Here is a 7,940-nt window from a genome sequence, read left to right on the forward strand (position 1 = left end):
AACAAAGCCAGTGCCAGCCTCTGGGGAGCCAAGTCTGACAGGAGCCCGGCTGCCAACTTGGCTGCTCCCGGGTGTCACCAGCGGCTATTGCAGGCAGGCACGGAAACAGCTCTGTGCACGGAGCAGGGCCCATGGAGAGCGGCACCCATGGAGAGCAGCGCCCATGGAGAGCAGCACCCATGGAGAGCAGTGCCCATGGAGAGCAGCGCCCATGGGGAGCAGCACCCATGGAGAGCAGCGCCCATGGGGAGCAGCACCCATGGAGAGCAGCGCCCATGGAGAGCAGTGCCCATGGAGAGCAGTGCCCATGGAGAGCGGCGCCCATGGAGAGCAGTGCCCATGAAGAGCGGTGCCCATGGAGAGCAGCACCCATTGAGAGCGGTGCCCATGGAGAACGGTGCCCATGGAAAGCCATGCCCATGGAGAGCGGTGCCCATGGAGAGCGGTGCCCATGGAGAGCGGTGCCCATGGAGAGCAGCGCCCATGGAGAGCAGTGCCCATGGAGAGCGGCACCCATGGAGAGCGGTGCCCATGGAGAGCAGCGCCCATGGAGAGCAGCACCCATGGAGAGCAGCGCCCATGGAGAGCAGTGCCCATGGAGAGCAGTGCCCATGGGGAGCAGCACCCATGGAGAGCAGCGCCCATGGAGAGCAGCGCCCATGGAGAGCAGCACCCATGGAGAGCAGCGCCCATGGAGAGCAGTGCCCATGGGGAGCAGCACCCATGGAGAGCAGCACCCATGGAGAGCTGTGCCCATGGAGAGCAGTGCCCATGGAGAGCAGCACCCATGGAGAGCAGTGCCCATGGGGAGCAGCACCCATGGAGAGCAGCACCCATGGAGAGCAGCGCCCATGGAGAGCAGTGCCCATGGAGAGCAGTGCCCATGGAGAGCGGTGCCCATGGAGAGCGGTGCCCATGGAGAGCAGTGCCCATGGAGAGCAGTGCCCATGGAGAGCAGCGCCCATGGAGAGCAGTGCCCATGGAGAGCGGTGCCCATGGAGAGCAGTGCCCATGGAGAGCAGCCTGTGTGCAACCAAGAGGGCAGCAATGGGAACGGGAACAGATGGGATGTGGCTTTCCAAAGCTGTCCATCAGGTGAGAAGTGGGTGTAGAAACCAGGGCTGCTGCCGAGAGAGCCAACAGAACAGCCTGTCCTATGGAGTCATTACACACCCTGAGAGAAAACCCCCCAAGGGAAGGGGAGCTGCTTTGGCAGCAGGAGCGGGTGAAGTGCAGGCTGTGGATGAAGGCTGAGGCAGAACAGCTCTTCCCACACACGCGTGTTTGCAGGACGGGGTTCAGTTAATTTTCATGGCTCCGTGGGGCTCCAGTTCCCATTTTAAGGGGAAGATTTTGGAATAACACTAGGAAAGATTTACACGGAAAGCTTATCTTGGGTCTCCAAGCCTTGCCAAGCACCTCTGCTGCTGCAGGAAAGCAAATATGCTTTCAGGGAAATGCAGTTGTGATGGGGCAGCAGCTCTGAGAGGCAGCAGTAAACCTGTGTTTAGCATTGTGCTCCGCAGCATCCGTGTGACGAATTGTATTAATTAAGCAGCACATTGCAACAAGTATAAGGGAGCGGAGTTTCCAAGTCAGTGTGTCACACAGACTGCAGCTCTCACCCCAGAGCTGTGCCTGGATTCATGTACCACGCACCGTGCTTGTACCCGAGGATGTGAACGCTGCGGGGACGGAATTAGAAACAAGTGGGTGAAGCAACGTGCCAAGAACTCCTCACATTCACACAATGCAGCAGGAACTCACTGCCGCTACATTCGGGTTGCCCACAGCACAAACACGAGTGGGGTTTGCTGCTGCTTCTGCTTATCAGCAATAGCGGTGGGAGCTTCAATCAAATAATGCAGCAGCACAGGAGCGTGTGTCCGGGGCTCCGAGATGCCGCAGTATCCTGAGGAATGGCAGCGAGTGGAACGGCAAACACTGTGCAGAGCGAGCCTGGAGGGTCAGCAAAGCACTTCAGGAACGGCTCTGGAGGCAGAACCACGGAGCAAGCATCTGGAACGTGGAGAGCCTGAGCTCACACCGTGAACCCGCCCTGACAAGCACCCATCAGTGGGCTGGTTCACTGCAGAGAGCTGATGGGGAGCCCCAGGGGCTGCTTCATCCTGGCCTTGGCTCAGAGCACAGGCAGAGAGAACCTCAGCACCTCCGTGCCTTCACCAGCGCTTCTGGGGTGGTACCCAGTGAAATAACAACAGCGGGACAAAGCAGTGGACTGGTTTGGTCACAGAGATAAAGCTGTACCATAAATATGGTAACTGGGAGGACAGACAAACAGAAGTGATAAAGGGAAGTGATAAGGAGCCTAAAGGAATGTGGAGATCAAACGGAACTTAACCAGCCCCAAATGCCTTCATGCTCCTGATAGAACAGGCTAGCAGGGAGCAACCACACTCCAGTTTAACAACTGGTTCATTTGCAGTGGAAAAGAGAGAGAAAAAAGGTGTCTCAGAGGGAAAACAGGGCTTGCAAATCCACCTGAACACGAGCAGGGCTGCAGACGGGTCTGCAGGGGGACGATGCTCTGTGTGTGGAGAGCCAGCCTGGCCCAGAGGAGCTACTCCAGTAGCTGTTTGTCACTGGCACATCTTGCTCCGTCCCCGCTGGGCTGGGTTTACTGGCTGGCTGCCCTGGAAAGCAGAGCTCCAAGGCAACGCCAACGCAGTTTCCAAAGCTTTAGTGATGGAATCAGTAGCAAAGGGAAAGCTCTTCCTGAGCTTCTGGTCCTTGTGAGTACGATGTCCCAGGCTGGACCATCAGCAGCTCGGAGCCTTGCCTAAGCTCAAATGGATCAACAGTGAAACCAGAGCCCCTCGACCTTCAGTAGCTGCCTCACACTGTGTCTCTTGAGAGCTCCTGTCAGCACAGGAGAGGTCCTTGGTTCATTTTTAGGTTGATGAGGACCAAAGCAAGCAGGGTCTCAGTTTAGCAACCATCCAGGCATGGATTTGCAGTATAATAAAAGCAACCATGGTGTCTCCCACAACAATCCTAAGCAGCAGCATCTCCTGAAGCCAGAGAAACGCTACACAGCTCCCCCAGCCTCGCCAAACAGCTTCATTATCTCTGCCACACTTCGCTCTCCATCTGGTCTGGTCAGCAGGGAACCAGGTTTGAATCCTTCCTGCTGCTCAGGCAGCAGCAGAACCTGCCACAGCAGCACAGGAGAAGGGGAGATGGGATGCACAAACACGGGGAGGAGTGCCTGGGGTGACCCGTGGGGCTGGCGCGTGGCTGTCACCTCGCACTGGCACTGCCAGCTCCTGCACTTCATGGTGCTCTTTGTGCACGGTACAAAATACATCCTCCTCCTGCACGCTGGCCGGTGGGAATGGGCTCTGAGTGTCCTGTGAGCAGGACTGGGTTCTGGAGAGGAGCTTGGGCTCACGCTGGGCTCCAATCTGCACTGAGATCCGGGAGCTGAGCTGCTGCAGAGCAGTCCGCAGCCTCGGAGCAGCCCTGGATGCAGGCAGCCCCCAGCATCCCGGCTCCTGTGCCTCCCACAGCGTTCAGGGGACAGCCGGAGCCCCGGGCAACGGGATACCTGTGCCTGGGTAACGCCTGACGTGCCCTGGCAGAGCTATTCAGGGAGGGTTTTCTGCCTTGTCCTTTCAAAGGAGAGGACAAAGCACCCAAAGAACCTGAGAACCGCTGTGAAAGGAGCCCTTTCCTCTGCCCTTCACGGGCAGGGCGCACTCAAAGCGCACACCAGACGATGTCTCAGTCAAGAGCTCCTCCAGCTCCCCCAGACACCCCGTAAACCTGCGAGCATCCCCCCGGCTCTCCAAGAGCTCGCTGCCCTGGTTTCTGTGTTAGATTCGGGGCTTAGGACTCCTAAATTCAGGGCTGGTTTTAGCTGGAGAGACTCCAGCCGCGCCGACCAGCGCCAGTGCTCGTCTCGCTCGTGCTTTGTTATTCAAAGGGACCTGTTTGCTCGCTCGGGTGGAGAGGGAGCATCGCAGCTCCAGCGACAAAACAGCCTCTGCCCTGCCAACAGGGCAGCTTCCACCCTAACTCCTCCTTGCAAGAGTTCAAGAGGGGCCGCTGCAGCCAGCGCCCTGCACGGCACCGCTCCGCTCCCCCTTGCGCGGCCGGTGGAAGGGAATGGAAGCGCCAATAAATCACTGCAGTAAGGAATCCATCAGGAATCCAGCCCGTCAGATGCCACTGGGAGCAGGCCGCGCCCTGCACACATCCTCCCTGCGCTTGCAGCTGGATGGTAACAGGGGGAGCGTGAGTTACTTCAGTATTAACTACAAAGACGTGGTAGATGTGGGTCAGGAGAAAGCAGACAGTGAAAGGCATTGAGACCAGGGACCGAACAGCCTAATACCAAGTGATAGGAACTTTCCTTTCCTTCTGCAGGCTTCTGCACCACGAGGCAGCCCCTGCAGCGCGGCGTGGTGGCAGTGTCCACTGCTGCCTGTGCCGGTTCAGAGCTGCTCTGGATCCTGACGTGCTGTCGTTGGTACCCGGGGGGAAAAGACAATCACTCTTATCGTAAGGAAAAGCTGGAGCACAAGACCCAAACATCAGGAAAAGAGCCTGTGGCCACCCTAATCCCAGCACATTTAGCATTCCTGTTAATGGAATGTGGACTACAGCTAATGCTGATTAACATTTCCGTGTTACTTCACATAACCTTCCCCCCAGCTGTGGCAGTGACTGGAAACACACTGTTTGTACCTGTCCCATCACGGAGGAAGCTCTCCCAGCCAGTGCCATGGAGAATGAAAGGCTACTATGTTTAACTGATCCCAATACGGATCAATTCCTGAACGCAGGAATGGCATCCTTTCCCCATAGACCTCCCCCCGGATAAGCAGAGTTCGATGGCAGGCTAATCCTGGGCTGGGAGGACGGCGGTTGGCACGGAGCAGGGCAGGCAGAGCGATGGATGGAGCACTGGTAACCGCCAACCCATAAATAATGCAGCTAATTTTACACCTGCACTCCCTCATTCCTGCGTGCAGGGAGCTCACATCCAGAATTAGAGCAGCTTACAGACGTGATCCCCAACGTGACAAAGGCAGAGCCATGCCAGCGGGTGCCGTGTCCTCAGCACCCCATCGCTCCACACCGCACGGCCTGGTTACAGGGGGTGGGCAGTGCGGCACGAGCACAGCACCCGCGGCAGGGGATGGAACTGGAGGAGCTTTAAGGTCCCATCCTCCCCAACCCATGGCATGGGTCTGTAACCGGACCGCAGCTGCCAGACACGAGGCCCCCGTCCTACAGCCCGTTCTCCTTCAGCACCTTCTCCTCCTACCTCCGTTTCCCCTGCTCCTGCAGCAGGAGCACTGATTTCACCCCTCACGTGCTCAGAGGAGCGGCTCAGGCACCAGTTTGGGATCATTCTGGGGTACCCGTGCTTTCCCTCATTAGAATAAACCCGACCCCCGCTGTGAGCCCCCAGTTCTGGATCACAGTCAGTGCTTATGTGTCATTAGTTCTCCCAGGATGGAAAACCCCACACTGGCCCATGCAGCTGGCTGCACTGGAAGTACCTCTGCTGTGTGAAGAGAAGAGCAAGTGCTGGAAAGCAGAGAGGCCCTCGCGAGCAGGGGGTGAGACAAGCTCTGTGCATCCTTACACCCCCTGCGGATGCTGCGCTGGGAGCCGTATTTTATTCCTTGTGACTAAAACGATGAACAAGGCTGAATAAGAATGGGTATGAAATGATGAGCAGGAGACGGTGGCTCCTGACCCGCGGCAGGTGGGGCTGCAGCTGCTGCACAGGTTAAGCTGGGGCTGAGCCACATCAGAACAAATTACAGGGAAGAGCTTCTGATGTGGAAGTCCCATGAGAAAGAACCAGCACGAGGAGCTCCTCCTGGCCGCTCCCAAGGGCTCAGTGCTGCCCGTGAGGGACCAAGGAGCACGTGGGGAAGGCCCCAGCAGGTCCTGATCCTGCCCTGGGAGGAGGATCAGCACAGAGCCAATGAACCAGACCCACACCAGCTCAGGGACCAGAGCGAGAAGCAGCTGGTTTGAGGGCACCACAGCAGCGCTTTTAAGCATCGTCTCATTTTGCTATTGAAGGAGCCAGAACTTCCTCAGCTGGGTCCATGTTCACCAGTACAGCTCCTTGGCCGTGGGGCAGAGGGAGGGCAGCGCCTTCCCCACGCCCTGGCTCCCTACAGGGCAATGGGTTTGAACGGACCCTGTCCCGCTCCCCAGCTCCACCATCCCGGCAAGCAGCCCGGCTCTGCCGCACACCGGCTCCGTCTCAGGGCTGGTGTAAGTGCCAAGGAGGGGGGAAGAGGGAAAGGGAGATGGAAACTTGGCAGCGCCGGCAGCAGCCAATGGAGGACCCTCCAAGGAGGTGATTTCTGGCAGCCCCAGGCCCCCCCTGCTCCTTCGCTGCCCCGCAGCAGCCCCATTTCCGTGGAGAGGAGCTGATTGCGGCTCCTGACAGCCCGGGAGGCAGCAGAGCCCGCGGGGGGGCCCGGAGGCTTCGGAGCCGCCTTCACTGGGGCGCCGCGGGGGCTCTCCGGGCTCCTCACTGCTTCCCTCCCTGGCTCCCCTCTGCGTCAGTACCGAACAGGGCAAAGCTTTGGCTGGATCCGCAGGCGGCAGCAGCGCCCCTGGACAGCCCCGCCAGTGCCCGCGCACGGAAGCCCATTGCTGTTGATGGACTTGGGCTCGACCTGTTGTTAGCTCCCGGTTCCCAGCGTGAGCTCCCGCGCCCCTGGCCCCGGCAGTGCCAGCACCGGGATCCTGCGGCAGAGCCAAGACCCCACGCGTGAGGCAGCTCCAGCCCATGGGCCCAGCCACGTGTGGGGCCGCCGTGGGATGTGCCAGGCCCCTCCGCAGCCCCAGGACCAAAGCACGGGCTCACCTGCAGGGATGCCGCGGCCGAGCTGGGGGAAGCGCTGGGAGCACCCTGCTCCCTCCTCCCCTCTCCCGTCCCTCCAGTGGAGCCAAGCTCACAGTGAGCCATCTGCCCCGAGGGTGGAGCAGCACCAGGATCCCATCCGACACAAACCCTGCGCTGCGCAGGGTCGAAACGGCAGCCGGAAAACAAGGCGAGGATGCACCCCGTCCCCTGCACCCTGCGCTGCAGGAAACCGCCCGGAGAACGGAGCAAAGGAAGGAAAAAGGTGAAACAATGCACGGGGCAGGATACGCGGCTGAAACACAGCCGCTGTCCAGCGCTGCCTTCCCCCCCCTTCAGCGCTGCAGTCACCCTGAGGGGCACATTGGTGCCCACTGCTCATCCACAGCCTCCCACAAACCCATCTGCCATGTGCAGGAGCAGGAGGGACCCCAGCCACTGGAGCTCCTGCAGCTCCATCACTGGCGCTGAGCACCAAGGAGGAGGCAGAAGCCATGAGTCTGTGGTTCCAGCTCCCTGGGGATACACGAACCACACACACAGACACTGGCGCAGCCCCACTCACGCTTTCCCATAGGAAGCTCAAAAGAGACTTGGCTGAGGGGGGAGATGAGTCCCTGCAGTGCTCCGGTCACTGCTTCCCTGGGCCAGGCCACACGTGCCCCTCAGCGCTCGGAGCACGGGATGCTTGTATCCCAACGGGTACAAGGCCCATGTTACATCCCTTCAGCTCAACGAACAGAGCCTGTGCTCCAGCAGGGCTTTAACAGCTTAGCCTGAAACTGCTGCCCGGGAGGGGAGGATGAACGCCTCAGGCTGGGAGGAGCTCCCCCTTCCAGGAGGAGCCCTCAGGAGCAGGCAACCCCCGGCCCATGGGGCCGTGCACGAGCAAACCCTGGGACCCCCCTATTCCTGCAGCCCAAGCAGCCCCTGCACGAAGCACCCTGGGCCGGGGCTGCAGCGCTGGTGGAGCCCCCGGGGCAGGGCACAGGCGCGGAGGCCGGGACCAGCCCTGTGGCGGGGCCGTTCTTGCTCCCCTGATGCTGCGGTTTCCTGCAATAACAGTGATTAAAGCCTG

The sequence above is a fragment of the Pezoporus wallicus genome, unplaced genomic scaffold (genome assembly GCF_028554395.1).
Source record: "Pezoporus wallicus isolate ANWC-B61680 ecotype Strahan unplaced genomic scaffold, APGP_CSIRO_Pwel_v1 contig_13178, whole genome shotgun sequence".
Classification (NCBI taxonomy): Eukaryota; Metazoa; Chordata; class Aves; order Psittaciformes; family Psittacidae; genus Pezoporus; species Pezoporus wallicus.